This window comes from Procambarus clarkii, chromosome 35 (assembly GCF_040958095.1).
Source record: "Procambarus clarkii isolate CNS0578487 chromosome 35, FALCON_Pclarkii_2.0, whole genome shotgun sequence".
Lineage (NCBI taxonomy): Eukaryota > Metazoa > Arthropoda > Malacostraca > Decapoda > Cambaridae > Procambarus > Procambarus clarkii.
In genome coordinates, this window is record NC_091184.1 from 19,215,674 (window position 1) to 19,233,974 (window position 18,301).

General features: G+C 38.1%; 1 long non-coding RNA gene across 1 annotated transcript in view; it reads left to right on the plus strand.

Moving 5' to 3' along the window:
* Positions 1-10,130, plus strand: part of LOC138371378 (uncharacterized) — a 28,569-nt gene extending 18,439 nt beyond the window's left edge. The window contains exon 3 of the long non-coding RNA XR_011230423.1: positions 8,179-10,130. This is a non-coding gene — a long non-coding RNA (uncharacterized lncRNA). The remainder of the gene's footprint in view (positions 1-8,178) is intronic.
* The last annotated feature ends 8,171 nt before the right edge of the window (positions 10,131-18,301 follow it).

The window sequence follows — 18,301 nt, forward strand, 5'->3', positions numbered from 1 at the left end:
TTTATGCATATACAAGAATGTACATAAGGAATGTGAGGATACAAATATGGTAATTACAGTCTTGTAAAGCCACTAGCACGCGCAGCGTTTCGGGCAGGTCCTTAATCTAAGAAAATTTTAAGGAGGTAAATACTTGCAAAATTTATAGACAAAAAAATGATAACAGATTACATGGAATGAAAAAAAAGATGAGAGAAAATTATAGGTACAGTATATTAAAGCACGTAGGTAGCTATGATTGATTGCAATGACAGCTTAAAATGGTAGTTGACAACAAATTGGTAGGCACAATACAGCAGAAACAATATAAGATTGATTGCAATGACAGCTTGAATGGTAGTTGACAAAAATTGGTAGATTGATATAAATTGATATAAATCTCAAAAAATCAATACCCAAATTTGTAACAAATTAGATGGCAAATTCCTTGGCGTTCTCATTGACCACAAGCTGAATTTCCAGGAACACATTCTAAATATATCGAAAAAAGTTTCAAAAACTGTTGGCATTCTTTCTAAGATCAGATATTATGTACCCCGCCCTGCCCTGGTGACTCTCTATTACTCCCTCATCTATCCATATCTCAACTATGGCATTTGTGCTTGGGGTTCTACTACCCAAAATCATTTACGTCCTCTAATTACTCAACACAAATCTGCTATTAGGACAATATCCAACTCTGGCCCCAGACATCACTCGGTACCCCTACTCAAATCTCTGAATATGTTAGATATTAAGTCATTGCACATTCTCTCATGTGTATTATACATATATAAAATGCTGAACTGTAATGCCAATCCTGACCTCAAAAGATTCATTGAAGGTTGTAACAGAACCCATGAGCACCACACCAGAAATAAATACAGTTTTGATATTCCTAGAGTACAACTTAATCATACTAGAAATGCTCTTCAAATCAAGGAACCCAGAATGTGGAATGATCTTCCCAACCATGTTAAAGACAGTACCTCTCTCAACCAGTTTAAGATAAAAACGAAGCACTACCTAATAAATTCCCTGTAACCTACCTTACCCCTCTGTTGTCAACCCATGTATGTTTTTTGTTTTTTTTTCAAAACAACGCTGTTTGAATGTAATTTTCTGTAATAATTTGTAATTGTATTTGTGCTGCTTTTTCAACCATGTTTCCCCCTCTTTTACCTCTATTCTTATTTGTTCTCAACACATTTTATTCTTTTTACCCATTAGTTTTAAGCCTTAGTCATTAATGTTTTCCTGCCCGAAACGCTTTGCGTAATACGTAATACTTTGCGTAATAATTAACAGTTTCCGTGGTGTAGTGGTAAGACACTCGCCTGGCGTTCCGCGAGCGCTATGTCATGGGTTCGTATCCTGGCCGGGGAGGATTTACTGGGCGCAATTCCTTAACTGTAGCCTCTGTTTAACGCAACAGTAAAATGTGTACTTGGATGAAAAAACGATTCTTCGCGGCAGGGGATCGTATTCCAGGGACCATAGGATTAAGGACTTGCCCGAAACGCTGCGCGTACTAGTGGTTGTACAAGAATGTAACAACTCTTGTATATATCTAAAAAAAAAAAAAAAAAAAAAAAAAAAAATAGTGGCTTTAGGCATTGTATGTACTAGCTCTATCTATTAACCCAACAAACTTTGTAAAATCTCTTTATGTATGTACCTTACCTAAATAAAAATTATTATTATTATTATTATTATGTGTTTTGAACCTTAATGGAATCTGACCCATGTATCAATCAGGTCAACCCTTGTGCGTTTCCAAAATAGTAATAATAATAATAATAATAATAATAATAATAATAATAATAATAATAATAAGAATAAGAATAAATAATGTTTATTCAGGTAAGGTACATACATACAAGAGATTTTACAAATTTGATAAATTTATAGATAGAGCTAGTACATACAATGCCTAAAAACACTATTATGCAAAGCGTTTCGGGCAGGAAAAACATTAAAGACTAAAACTTAATACTAAGTGAGTTTAAAGTATAAAATTTACTGAGAACAAATAAAAATAAAATAAAAGGGGGAAACATGGCTGAAAAAGCAGCACGAATACAATTAGGTAGACAAACCGCGTTGTTTAAAAAACAGACATGGTTGACAATAGAGGGGTAAGGTAGGTTAAAGGGAATTTATTAGGTAGTGCTTCGCTTTTATCTTAAACTGGTTGAGAGAGGTACAGTCTTTAACATGATTGGGAAGGTCATTCCACATTCTGGGTCCCTTGATTTGTAAAGCATTTCTAGTTTGATTAAGTCGTACTCTTGGAATATCAAAACTGTATTTAAACAATTAACTGGGATTCTGAATTCAATAATACCCATGATATAAATTCATTAGCTAACCTCTTCCTCTCCAAAACTCTAAGCCTCTACAACCTTCATTGTCCCCTTCTTACCAAGCAAGTAACTGACAAAAGATTAAACAATCCATGGCTCACAAGTGGCATTCTCAACTCAATCAACAAGAAACATGAATATGAAAAGAAACTTAGGATTGGCCTAGTTTCAAAGGAAGTAGCTTAAAGGTACTCATCAATGCTTACCAGTATCATAAGAAAGACAAAACTTGCATATTATGTTGTGACGGTAAAGCGTTGGTGTTCGGCTGTTTCAAAAGCTGGGGGCAGGGCCTCGTCACATAACAAAAAAAAAGAGAAGTTTGTCCTTTCGTCTGTGGTAAGGTAATGGGAAGACACACAAAACACAAGTATATAAACAATGAAATTTTAATTACTCTAGAAAACAAGACATGAATAAAGACAATCTCATAAAATTCAACACTGGTCAACAAACAAAATAACATGAATAATAACTGGCAAGGAAAAGTTACTCTAAGACCAGAATGCAAAAATATTAATAGCAAGATAAATTAAATAATGGGTGCTGGAATGCTGGCTTCAAGCTGCCACCTCCCTTAGTACACGAAAGCCAAGGCTTAGTCTACTAGCGAGAGATGTCAACTCCAAGGAGCACAAAGATATTCTGACGAGTACGGCGTGCTGCTGCCCAGACAACGACTCTGGTGGTGGCGTGAGTGCAGGTGCGGCGAGACACCAGCCAATCAGCAACAGGCAGGCAGAGGATGAGCAGTTTGCTGGTTACGGCGGCTGTAGCAGGTGTCGGGGTATGCATGGTACGATTTGCTTCCTGGGCAAAACGTTTGGCGATACTGGTGGACGTATCTTCTATATAGTATCTTGTACTTTAACGACGTAATGATGTAGGGAAGAGCAGGCTCAATCTCTCTTGAAAGAGATTATCGTCACAATGTGAATAGATTAACAATCCAATCAACAAAACAATAGATCAATAAAACGCTTAACAATCCCTGGCTTACAAAGGGAATACTTAATTAAATCCATTATAAAAAACATGACCTTGAGAAGAAGATAGGTTAGGAATTGTCTGCAAAGAATTCTCAAAGAATTACTCATTATTGCTATCTAAGATAATTAGACGAGCCAAAACTAAATACTATGAAGATAAATTTACCCAAATAAAGAGCAACATTAAAAAAACTTGGAGCACACTTTCACAAATATTGGGATCAAAGAAGACTTTAAATAACAAACCAACACTCCTGTCCAATAACGATGGTCAGCTTTCAGCCTCAGATTCTGCTATTGAGTTCAATAGGTTCTTCTCTTCCATTGGGTCATCCCTTGCAAATGATATTCCATCTTCCAGTACTGGCGTTAAGGACTATCTCACAGGTAACTATCCACAGTCTCTGTACCTAAAGCCTATTAATTCCACTGACGTCAATGAGATAATCCTTTCCCTTAAAACCAAGTCTAGTGCCCTTGAGGAGATACCAACTTTAATTTACAAAAAAGCCTCCAGATCTTTAGCCCCTGCTATTGCATTGCTTTTCAACAAGTCACTTGAACTCCAAACCTTTCCAGATATTCTAAAAAAGCGAGAGTAACGCCTGTCTACAAATGTGGTGATCCCACAGATGTTAACAACTACAGACCTATATCAGTCCTCCAAAACTTGTCAAAAATTTTTGAAAAACTAATCTATAAGCAGCTTTACTCTTATCTAGCCAAACACAATATACTTAGCCCTTGCCAATATGGCTTCAGACCCAAAAAAAGCACTAACGATGCACTTATTAGTATGCTTAACTCGATTCATACAGCTCTTGATAAAAATGAGTTCCCTGTTGGGTTATTTGTGGACCTGCGTAAAGCTTTTGACACTGTCAACCACCAAAACCTTCTCTTAAATTACATCATTATGGAGTCAGAGGACACTCCCTGCAATACCTCAAATCTTACCTTACTGACAGGCTCCAGTATGTTTCTGTGAATAATTCAATTTCTCCCACCCTACCCATCAACATTGGTGTTCCTCAGGGCAGCATACTTGGCCCTCTCCTCTTTCTCATCTACATTAATGACCTTCCAAATGCCTCCCAACACCTCAAACCAATTCTATTTGCTGACGACACAACCTTCATTTACTCCAGTCCTGACCCCCTTGCTCTATATGCCACAGTAAATACTGAGCTAAATAAAGTCCATCTTTGGCTAACTGCCAACAAACTCACCCTTAACATTGACAAAACTTTCTATATTCTGTTTGGCAATAAATCCTCTAATCAAATAAATCTCAAAATAAACAATACCCAAATTTGTAACAAATTAGATGGCAAATTCCTTGGCATTCTCATTGACCACAAGCTGAATTTCCAGGGCCACATTCTAAATATATCAAAAAAAGTTTCAAAAACTGTTGGCATTCTTTCTAAGATCAGATATTATGTACCCCGCCCTGCCCTGGTGACTCTCTATTACTCCCTCGTCTATCCATATCTCAACTATGGTATTTGTGCTTGGGGTTCTACTACCCAAAATCATTTACGTCCTCTAATTACTCAACACAAAGCTGCTATTAGGACAATATCCAACTCTGGCCCCAGACATCATTCGGTACCCCTACTCAAATCTCTGAATATGTTAGACATTAAGTCACTGCACATTCTCTCATGTGCATTATACATATATAAAACGCTAAACTGTAATGCCAATCCTGACCTCAAAAGCTTCATAGAAGGTTGTAACAGAACCCATGAGCACCACACCAGAAATAAATACAGTTTTGATATTCCTAGAGTACGACTTAATCAAACTAGAAATGCTCTACAAATTAAGGGACCCAGATTGTGGAATGACCTTCCCAACCATGTTAAAGACTGTACCTCTCTCAACCAGTTTAAGATAAAAACGAAGCTATACCTAATAAATTCCCTGTAACCTACCTTACCCCTCTAATGTCATCCAATGTCTGTTCTTTTTAAAGAGCGTTGTTTGTCGACAGAATTGTATTTGTGCTGCTTTTTCAGCTGTTTTCATTCCATGTTTTCATTTTACTCTTTATGCTCAATTAGTATTAAGCTTTAGTCATTAATTTTTTTATGCCCGAAACGCTTTGCGTAATAGTGGCTTTAGGCATTGTATGTACTAGCCCTAACTATAAATCCATCACTCTTTGTAAAATCTCTTTTATGTACCTTACCTAAATAAACATTTTTATTTTTTTTTTTTTTAGATTCAATGAAGCAAAAGGCAACATGAAAAGCACTTGGAAAACTATCTCTAGTATCCTAGGAACTAAACAACACTCACATAACCAAATAAAACTCTACATGGATGGGGATATACCGTCAACTGATTTAGAAATGGCAAATGAATTTAATAGTTTCTTTTCATCGGTTGGTGCTAATCTTGCCAGTAAAATCCCACAGACTCAGACACATATTAACACATATCTCTCAGGCAGCTATCCAAACTCTCTTCTCCTTTCACCAATCAGCCCGGCAGATGTTGTGTCCATCATACACTCTCTAAAAACCAAGGCAGGGAACACCAGTGAAATTCCGTCCATTGTGTACAAGAGAGCCTCCCATGCCCTTGCCCCACCCATAGCACTACTGTTCAACAAATCTATAGAGTGTCACACCCTTCCCTGATATCCTCAAAAAAGCAAGAGTAACGCCAGTCCATAAAGGAGGCAATCCGGCGGACATAAACAATTATAGACCAATATGAAATCTACCCATTCTATCAAAAATATTTGAAAAAATGATCTACAAACAGCTCTATTCCTACCTCGTAAAATTCGACATACCCAGCCCCTGCCAGTTTGACTTCCGGTCCCAAAAGAGCACCAATGATGCAATCATTAGTCTCCTTGTGTGAGAGAGTGTCTCAAGATTCTCTCACAGCTGACTTGAATGGCTCATTGCAGTGCACAGTGCACTGATCTTCATGCACAAAGCCTATCTCTCTTAATCCTGGATAGTGACCTGGCATGTTAGGTATCTCCAGAATGCCCACTTAACCAGGAACACTTTTATAATATGGAGGCCGCCGTATGTCCAGGCAGGTAGTAGATACAGGGAGTTAAGCATACTTGCCACCAAGGGTCAGTGGGTACATTGAGCGTGGGACCGAGGGGAGACGCCAGCAGCGTCTGACCTCTGGGGTCAACCGGCGTGATAGAAAATAACAGTTATGACATGTTCGTGGCATGTTCATGACGTCACCTCTCCTACTGCTCATCGAACGAGCTAATATGATTGGTTCCCGCTCATTTGCTGCAATGCTATTGGTCAAATTGTAACTCTTTGTGTTGTGTGCCACGAGATGCCCGGCACCCCTTGCAAAACCATTCACGTGAGGGAGACCATATCGAGAGGACGGGTTCTGTTCTGTCTACCGGCCAATAGACTGAACACCATCTATTCCTCACCGTCAAGTTAACTCAGCGTCTTGGCGATATACCACACACTCGCCCAGAATCACGAGTGTGAGTATATGGTTCAGAAGCCTAAAGTGACAAATCTCCAGAGCGAAACAGACTGGTATCAGGTAACCCCTGGTGACAAAGATCGTTGTGAGTGACTTAGAGTGAACTAAGGCAGTGCCGCCGCCTAAGTAACCTGTGTGTGACTTTACCACAGTGTACCTGTACCAGTGTACAGTGTAGTGCATGGTGCCATATAACCTGCAGCCGCCCTCACTGTACCATGTGACGTCACCACCCTTACTCACCGCCAGAGACAGTGTGTGTGCGTGTGTCTGTCTGTTAAGCATACAGCCCTCCCTACTGCAAGTACCCTCCTTGTCTACGAGCGAAGCCAGCTGTCAGGCCACCTACGAGTGCTTGTAAAAATGTGCCTGAGTGAGTGAGTGAGTAAGGAAAGGTACCTTATCTGTAAGTACAAGATCTTGTCCTTGTTTTATTGTGTCTGTGTTGATCTGAGGGATCAACCACAGTTCTCACCTTCTCATACCTGTCACAGGTCATAGGTGAATCGACGGTGAATGCGTGTTTATCTATGTGGTATCACTGCATTTCACTAGTCTGTGAATGTGAGCTTCACATACACCACACATTTAGTTATTGTGTGATAATATTATTGTGCATGTTATTGTCTGTCCCATTGACAGTGTAGTTGTTGATTTATTGCATATCATCATTACCGAGTATCCGGTTGGAACTCTTGTGATCCCTCTCCACACCGGCAGTTAGGTTGCCGTGTTAGTGATTGGCTGTCAACTGTGTTAAGTTAGGTGTTTCTCCACGAGTGGATCCGAGTCGTTTAGCCAGACGTCAAGAGTCTCGCTAATATAACCATAGCTTTGCTGACGCCAATCTAAAGTAAATCAAGCACCCTTTGTATTAGTGGTTAAGTTAGTAAATAAAGTACTGTTAAGCTTTATGCGGTGTTTCCATTGAACCACTTCTGAATACTGCCAATCAAATACTGAAGCCTTCAGCTCTAAGTGTCTTCAACACCGAGTTGCCTATATTCACTAATCTATAAATGTGATGAGGACCCTAGGAGTCCCTTAAAGTGTTAAATCATTGAGGAGATTCCAACGATCAACGTGGAGCAGGACCAGGTGAGGCTAGTCTGAGAAGAGACCCTCAAGGACTCTAACTCGACCTTGCTCCCAGGCCCTGTACGGTTGCTCTCGTATTTTCTATTCTGCTAATTCCGACAGTTTCGTGAAGCGTCTGCCACATGTACATTGGCGACGTACGCATTGCAGTCGTGAAAGCAAAAAAGAAACACCCCACAAATGCCTTATCGTGTTATTGCGTCGCATAAAAAAGGCATTGTTATTTATTAATAGTAATGCTTTCAATATTACAGGAAGAACAAAGTTAACGACCGTGAAGGTCGTTAACAGTCAGCACGGTGTGGCTCGTCCGGTGGCGGGAAAGTCTGTTAGCCAATCAGAATCATCGGGCGAGGCAATGAGTGCTGGTCGGAGATTGAACCGAATAGAAATCTACTCCCTTCCATCCCGTCGACATCCAGTCGTCACGTGTGTGTGTGTGTGTGTGTGACCAGCTGAACCCAACTGTTACAGTATGCTCCACCCTCACCAAGGAAAAGGACGCGAGGACCTAGCGGCATGGTAGACGTCTTTGAGGTTGTGGAAGTCACCGTTTTCTATATTTAGAGGTCGGCGTTGAGGTAACACGCAAATGCAATAAATGGAAACTCGTTCGATTTTAATCAAACTTTTTTGACAAGTTCTATATGAAAAGTGTTTCATCTGGTCCAAGTTTCAGCATTGTAACATAAATAGGAAGGGAGAAAAAAAATATTGAAGTAGTTGTGAAAATTATGCCAAAATGGTCAAATCGATTATCAATCAAAAGTGTCAACTGAAATCATAGCTACGACTCTTTGCTATCACAATAGCATATATTAAACAAATATTATAATTAGTTTAATTTGGAAAAAATATATTTTTTTTTTCCGGGCGATTTGCATCAAACTTACACACCTGACTGTACGTAAGCCTATCTGTAAGGATGCCAATTTTGGAGAAAATTGGTTGATGTCAACCTCAGCCACAGATTTTAGAACCTTAGACTTTATTCATTTGTTTTTTTTTTTCAATTGACACAAACTTTTACAAAACTGATTCATTTTGTATTCAATTTACATGAAACTTACACAGTATATGTGGAGGGTATGTCTCTACATTGGGGGGGCCTTCATTTTTCTCTAAGTTCATTTATTGATTTTATAATAGCAATAAACATGCCATATTTGCAGAAAATTTTTGGGGAACTTTGAACATTTGTATTAGGAAAACTAAAGATGTTTTGGAAATTCTAAAGCCCTCAATCCTTTATTATATGCTAATGTGTCATAAAAGTGTCACAGAATAATTATATCTGAAACGTGTGTTCTGAAGTGTGGACTTGAAAATGTGTAAAAAAAACGTTGAAAAAACAAAACAAAAAAAAATCTCCCTTTCTATTTACGCTGCAGTACTGAAACTTGTGACAATTTCAGCACTTTTCATATACAACTAGTATAATAATATTGGTTGACATTGAACAACTTTCAACTAAACCTCTGACGCCCCCTTAACATATATACATGTATTATATTGTATATAATGTACTCTATTATGTATTTCGTGATATAGCCGAATATATCCATGATGCAGTCTTTTCCAAAACTTTCTTGTCCTTTGTCAAACCTCGGCACCACGTGTGTCACACCTGACAATAGGTAGTGCTGAGGCTGACACCTGAAAAAATTAATGTACCCCATTATATTACAAAGCATAAGAAAAACACTCGGAACAAACGTATTTTAAATGTGTTGGGTTTTCGACAGTTCGATCCCAACACTGTGATGGAGTGCGAAAAGATACGTGAGTTCAGAGACAACTCTATAATAAATGTTAGAGATGTGTAAATATATCATTCAAAGTGATCAACTGCCAGAAGTCTTGGCCAAATATCCCCAGTTTGCTAACTGTAGGTATTATCTGAGAGATTGTAACCAATCCACTGCTGCTTATTGGATGGGGACGGTGTGCAGGACAAACATACCAACTGTGACACTAGCCCTCCACATATGCCAGTTGCTTAAATTAGAAACTGTACTTGTGGTCGGTCTCGAGCCCATTGTTGATGTGACGATGTGCATTGAATTTTGTAACTAGTTCATCAAGATTGTAACTAGCTTAGCTATATGAATTTTGGGGCTCGGTTCCTGAGCCTATTATGTGCCTCTGTAACACTCTCCACTACCGCCCTCAGGATGGGTATTGAGTGCATAATAAATGAACTAAACTAAAACCATTTACATGTAAAAAGTCTTGTTCCTAGATGCAAACCCTGATCTGAAACTTTCCTTTGACAGATGTAATAGAACCCATTATTACCACACCAGAAATAAATATCTTTTTATCCCCAGAGTCAAACTAACTCTGTATAAGCACTCTATTGAAATAATGGGACATAGTCTATAGAACTCACTCCCTAACGAATTAAAAGCTGTCCATCCTACCGCTTATTTAAAAGTAACACCAAAAGTACCAAATTTGATCTTTATAATTTTCTACCTAGTGCTTCACACTCGCACTGTATCGTGTGCTGCCCCAAAATGATTCTAAGCCCTATAACTTCACCGTTGTAATCACTGCCATTAACATATATCATTGTTGTTATATTGAACGCAAATTTTACTACGATGTACTTAGAAATAATCTTCAAATTATGCTACAATGTACCTAGAAATAATCCTCAAATTTTACTAAAATGTACCTACTAATTTTCTTAAAATTTTCTTACAATGTTCCTGTTAACTTTTCTCAATTTTGCTACAATTTACCTACTTAAACACTTTCGCGTTCCGGGCAGGCGCGCGGTTGACATAGGGGTCATGTGCCTCGGCGTGCGGGTATGCGCGCGGTGACACCCAAATGTGTATACTCGTTCCAGCTTTCTCACCTTAATTCTCGTACTACGTCGCTCGTTTTGGTATCATTGTGTTCGCAATTAAATTCTCTACAGGTGTGTATAAATATAACTCCAAAAGCCTAGCGTGACTCCCAACAGCAAAGCCTAAAGTCGGCAAAAACGCACAAAATCAGTAACATGTGCATTCTCGTTCCACTTTTCTCACCTTAATTCTCGTGCTACGTCGCTCGTTTTGGTATCATTGTGTTCGCAATTAAATTCGCTACAGATATGTATGAATATAATGTACAAAAGCCTGGCGTGTCTCCCCGCAGAAAAGCGTAAAGTTACTCGTGAACGAGCACCAATTTGTACACTGCAACCTAATGTGTATACTCGTTCAATTTGATAACATCAAATTTCGTGTTACGTCTTTCATTTTGGTATCAAATTGTTCGCAATAAAAAGGCGCGCATTTTAAAACTAGTCCCAAGATAATAGAACAATAAATAGAATTTTAACAAATATTTTAATATTTTGACCAAAAGCCTATTTGTAATCTTTCAAGTGTTCGGATATCAAGTTTCATGTTATATCTTTCATTTTGGTATCAAATTGTGTGCAATCTAAAGGCGCTTATTTTAAAACCACTACCAGATTGATCTGATAAAATTTAAATTTTTAACAAATATTTTAATGAGTGATTCAGTGCTGCGTCGTTGGAACCTATTCAGTAGAAGATTGAGTAACAAGATAGTCAGTCAGTGGAACCCGAAAATGTTTTAAAATTATCGAATTAAGGACCTGCCCGAAATGCTGTGTGTGCTAGTGGCTTTACAAGAATGTAAAAACATCAATGTTATGTACTCTCATAAACCCATTGCACCTTCTTGTATATATATAAATAAATAAACTCCTGTGTATATAAATAAACAAAATTAAAAAGTCAGTTTCGGGAAAGATCAGTAACCAAAGAAAATGTACGGAGCAAGATGGCGGGCAAGCGAGCGAGTGACGTCATCACAACAACAGCAAGCTGCTACACGAGATGTTGACGACGACCCGTGAGATAATACTGCCGCTCCTCAACTGATAACAATGTCGCCACTTAATCACCACCAACAACAAGATAACAACTCTGATAAGAACTGCAGCTACCATCATGAAGAAGATAACACTGACGCTCCTCACTGTCTTAGAGACGGTCACCTGTGTCCACAATACCCGCCAAATTGTCCCTCCCACAGTACTCTCAGGACACTTATGGCAGTGTAAGTGTGTGGTGAGGCCACACCACTGAAGACATTGAGGATATACCACGAGGGAGAGACAAAACTGTTGAAGGAAGGAGTCACTGGCTCCACCTGACCACCTTGTTCCTCGCACTCTCATCATCCTCCGTAAGTACTGGAGTACTTTCTGCTCCACCATTGTCTTACACCTCAACATGCAATTGTTGGTGTGTGGAAATAGACCTATACAATTGTTGAGGGGGTGGACATGGGCCTAAGGAATTGTTGGGGTGAATTATATATTCAGGTTTGGATATAGGCCTATTGAATTGTTCGGTTGGGGACTGGCCTAGAGAATTGTTGGGGTGTGGACTTGGGCCTATGAAATTGTTAGGGTGAATTATATGCCTATGGCATTGTTGGGGTGTGAACATTAGCCTATATAATCTATATAAATAAAAATGGAAATGTTCGTTTGTTAAAAATCGCTAATCTCCGAAAGTTCTTCACTGATTGCTTTGAAATTTTCACACAATGTTCAGTTTGCATACGAGCAGGGTATTTATATACATACTATATTGATATCACGTCTTTGACGGATTTTTTTTTAAACTGCTTTTCATGTGAGAAATCTTCTAAACCTCTTTACCGATTGCTTTGAAATTTCGATACAACGTGGCATTTGAATAGGCAGGTGTTTTTATATACCTACTATATACATGCCTCACCTGTGACAGGAAAAAAGATGCTTATTTTGAAAAACAGTGCCATCTGTTGGATGTAGGAGCAATACACGCTGTAATCTCCCAAAGTTCTTCACCAATTGCTTTGAAATTCTGATTCAACGTTCCATTCGAATATGCGCATGTTTTTATTTACCTATTATATCGATACCACACCTGTGATAGGTAAAATCATTCTTTTTTTTTTGTAAGAAACAGCACCATCTGTTGCACGTAAGAGCAGCACATGCTATACTAAACATGTTACAATTCCATTTCAATGTTTCCAATTGCAGTGACAAATTGAATTTTCATGGATTTCGATTTTAATTTTGATTTAATTATTTTGTGTGACATTGCATTGGAATTGAGCTGTGCTGTTTCCCATACCATTCATTTCGTGAGTGTAAGTATAGATGCCACACCTGTGACAGGTAAAAACATTTTTTTTTAAACAGCGCCATCTATTGAACGTAAGAGCAATCGAAGCTATACTAAATATGTTTCAAATTCAATGTTTCCGATTTCATTGATAAATTGAATTTGCATAGATTTCGATTTATTTTCATTTTGACTTAATTATTCTGTGACATTGCTTTGAAATTAAGCTGTGTTGTTTACCATACCGTTAATTTCATGAGAATAGTTTACTTTTTTTTTTAATTTTTCATTGTTTTTCTTTTCATTTGTTAACTGTTTTTCTTATATATCAGTGAAGGGAACATCAGACCATTTGATGTTCCAAATTTTCTGATGGGAACATCAGATCATTTGAGAATGCATCGGACGAGGGAAGAGGGAATGGTAGGGAGGACAAGGGTACAGTGGAATGGGGAATTGATAGGAGGAGGACGGGGACGCGGTAGTGGGGAATGGTGGGGAGGACAAAGGGACCGGGGAGGGAGGAATGGTGGGGAGGACGAGGGGACAGGAGGGAGGGGAGGGAATGGTGGGGAGGCCCGGGAAACAGGGAAAGGTTACTGTGACTCAGCAACGCACATCTGTTGCTGAGCCACAGCAACACGTGGCCGGGTACAGTTAGTGTGTGTATATATATATTATATATATTATATATATATATATATATATATATATATATATATATATATATACATATATATATATTTTATATATATTTATATATAATATATATATTATATATATATATATATATATATATATATTTATATATTTATATATATATATATATATATATATATATATATATATATTATATATATATATATATATATATATATATATATTTATTATTATTTTATTATTAAATATGACCGAAAAAGTAAGATTAATAATTCTAACACGAATTTTCTCGATCTTTCTTATGTTTTTATTTATTTATTTATTTTTTATTTTATTTATTTATGCATATACAAGAATGTACATAAGGAATGTGAGGATACAAATATGGTAATTACAGTCTTGTAAAGCCACTAGCACGCGCAGCGTTTCGGGCAGGTCCTTAATCTAAGAAAATTTTAAGGAGGTAAATACTTGCAAAATTTATAGACAAAAAAATGATAACAGATTACATGGAATGAAAAAAAAAAAAAAAGATGAGAGAAAATTATAGGTACAGTATATTAAAGCACATAGGTAGCTATGATTGATTGCAATGACAGCTTAAAATGGTAGTTGACAACAAATTCGTAGGCACAATATAGCAGAAACAATATAAGATTGATTGCAATGACAGCTTGAATGGTAGTTGACAAAAATTGGTAGTCACAATACAGCATATGGCTAGCACATAAAAGAAGACAGCAATGAACACAATGATAAGGTTGTTTGATATTACATAAAAATTAGGAGATTGGGTACCACTAGGTACAGAGCAAATTTAAAGCTCAGTGTAGGAAACTAAATAGATGAAGTTAGGTACTTTTTGGTTTTGCTTTTAAATAAGGCAAAAGTTTTACAGTTTTTCAATTCACTAGGGAGTGAGTTCCATAGACTAGGTCCCTTAATTTGCATAGAGTGTTTACACAGATTAAGTTTGACCCTGGGGATATCAAAGAGATATTTATTTCTGGTGTGGTGATAATGGGTCCTATTACATCTGTCCAGGGAGAGTTTCAGAGCATGGTTTGCATTTAAGAACAGGGTTTTGTAAATGTAGTTGACACAAGAGAATGTGTGGAGGGAGTTAATATTTAGCAAGTTTAGAGATTTAAACAAGGGAGCTGAGTGTTGTCTGAAAGCAGAGTTAGTTATTATTCTGATAGCAGATTTTTGCTGTGTGATGATGGGCTTAAGGTGGTTTGCAGTGGTAGACCCCCATGCACAGATACTATAATTAAGATGGGGGTAGATTAGTGCATAATATAGTGAGAGGAGAGCAGAGTTAGGAACAAAATATCTGATTTTGGAGAGTATACCAACTGTCTTAGAGACTTTCTTAGTTATGTGTTGAATGTGGGTGCTGAAGTTGAGTCTCTTGTCTAGGAATAGGCCAAGAAACTTGCCATCATTTTTATTACTGATGTTAATGTTGTCTATCTGTAGCTGAATTGCATTTGATGATTTGCTTCCAAATAAGATGTAGTAAGTCTTTTCGATGTTTAATGTTAGTTTGTTCGTTGACATCCATAAGTGGACTTTTTTTAATTCATTATTCACAACATTGTTTAGTGTATGTGGGTTGAGGTTTGAGTAGATAAGGGTAGTATCGTCAGCAAACAATATAGGTTTGAGAATATTAGAGACATTAGGCAGATCGTTTATATATATAAGAAATAGAAGAGGTCCTAAGACGCTGCCCTGTGGCACTCCAACGGTAATTGGTAGAGTGGAAGAAGTTGTATCATTGATGGTTACATATTAGTGTCTGTCACTAAGATAGGATCGGATGTAGTCAAGGGCAAGGCCTCGGATTCCATAATGCTGGAGTTTAAGTAAGAGGTAGTTGTGATTAACAGTATCAAAGGCTTTTCTTAGGTCAATGAAGAGTCCAATCGGAAACTCATTTTTGTCAAGGGCTGAGTAGATAATGTCAAGGAGACTAATGATTGCATCATTGGTACTCTTTTGGGACCGGAAGCCAAACTGGCAGGGGCTGAGTATGTCGAATTTTACGAGGTAGGAATAGAGCTGTTTGTAAATAATTTTTTCAAATATTTTTGATAGAATGGGTAGATTTGATATTGGTCTATAATTGTTTATGTCCGCCGGATTGCCTCCTTTATGGACTGGCGTTACTCTTGCTTTTTTGAGGATATCAGGGAAGGTGTGACACTCTATAGATTTGTTGAACAGTAGTGCTATGGGTGGGGCAAGGGCATGGGAGGCTCTCTTGTACACAATGGACGGAATTTCACTGGTGTTCCCTGCCTTGGTTTTTAGAGAGTGTATGATGGACACAACATCTGCCGGGCTGATTGGTGAAAGGAGAAGAGAGTTTGGATAGCTGCCTGAGAGATATGTGTTAATATGTGTCTGAGTCTGTGGGATTTTACTGGCAAGATTAGCACCAACCGATGAAAAGAAACTATTAAATTCATTTGCCATTTCTAAATCAGTTGACGGTATATCCCCGTCCTTGTAGAGTTTTATTTGGTTATGTGAGTGTTGTTTAGTTCCTAGGATACTAGAGATAGTTTTCCAAGTGTTTTTCATGTTGCCTTTTGCTTCATTGAATCTATTCACATAATATGCAAGTTTTGCCTTTCTTATGATACTGGTAAGCATTGATGAGTACCTTTTAGCTACTTCCTTTGAAACTAGGCCAATCCTAACTTTCTTTTCATATTCATGTTTCTTGTTGATTGAGTTGAGAATGCCACTTGTGAGCCATGGATTGTTTAATCTTTTGTCAGTTACTTGCTTTGTAAGAAGGGGACAATGAAGGTTGTAGAGGCTTAGAGTTTTGGAGAGGAAGAGGTTAGCTAATGAATTTATATCATGGGTATTATTGAATTCAGAATCCCAGTTAATATTGTGAAGTGCCTCTGTAAGATTGTCTAAAGCTGATTCACTGTGTAGCCTAAATGAAATTTTCTTGCTTTTTGGTGGTGTTATGTCCATGTTCGCTATGAGAAAGGTAGGATAGTGGTCAGTTGTTCTGTCGTAGATTATACCAGATACAAGGGGAGCTGTTATGTTTGTCCATATGTGGTCCAAGGTAGTGGCTGATGTTTCTTTTCACTGTTGATGGTAATTCAAAGATCAATTCTCCAAAATTCATTTTTATTTCTAGTCTGACGCGACACTTGAGCGCATTTCGTAAAACTTATTACATTTTCAAAGACTTTAGTTTACAAACCCACAAATGAAACTGAATAGAGCTTTACACATCTTCGAGGTTTATATCTACATTTGGGTGAGGTGGATGAGGTGAAAAACGAACTATCAACAATGGGTATTCAATGGGTATTAAATTCCAACACAAGACAGAACACGAAACAATGGGTATTGAATGGGTATTAAATTCAAACACAAGACAGAACACGAAACAATGGGTATTGAATGGAAGTAATTGTAGAAAGCCTATTGGTCCATATTTCTTGATGCTTCTATATTGGAGCGGAGTCTTGAAGTGGGTAGAATATAGTTGTGCATTAATTGGCTGTTGATTGCTGGTGTTGACTTCTTGATGTGTAGTGCCTCGCAGACGTCAAGCCGCCTGCTATCGCTGTATCTATCGATGATTTCTGTGTTGTTTGCTAAGATTCTCTGGTGATGGTGTGTTTGTGGGAAGAGATTATATGTTCCTTAATGGAGCCCTGTTGCTTATGCATCGTTAAACGCCTGGAAAGAGATGTTGTTGTCTTGCCTATATACTGTTTTTTTTAGGCTTACAGTCCCCATGAGGGCATTTGAAGGCATAGACGACGTTGGTCTCTTTTAAAACGTTCTGCTTTGTGTCTGGAGAGTTTCTCATGAATAGGCTGGCCGTTTTTCTGGTTTTATAGTAAATCGTCAGTTGTATCTTCTGTTTTTTATCTGTAGGGATAACGTTTCTACTGACAATATCTTTCAGGACCCTTTCCTCCGTTTTATGAGCTGTGGAAAAGAAGTTCCTGTAAAATAGTCTAATAGGGGGTATAGGTGTTGTGTTAGTTGTCTCTTCAGAGGTTGCATGGCGTTTCACTTTCCTTCTTATGATGTCTTCCACGAAACCATTAGAGAAGCCGTTGTTGACTAGGACCTGCCTTACCCTATAGAGTTCTTCGTCGACTTGCTTCCATTCTGAGCTGTGGCTGAGGGCACGGTCGACATAAGCGTTAACAACACTTCTCTTGTACCTGTCCGGGCAGTCACTGTTGGCATTCAGGCACATTCCTATGTTTGTTTCCTTAGTGTAGACTGCAGTGTGGAAAACTCCGCTCCTTTCCATGACTGTTACATCTAGAAAGGGCAGCTTCCCATCCTTCTCCATCTCGTAAGTGAAACGCAACACAGAATTCTGCTCAAATGCCTCCTTCAGCTCCTGCAGATGTCTGACATCAGGTACCTGTGTAAAAATGTCGTCAACATACCTGCAGTATATGGCCGGTTTCAAGTTCATGTCGACTAAGACTTTTTGCTCGATGGTACCCATGTAGAAGTTTGCAAACAGGACACCTAGGGGAGAACCCATGGCGACCCCATC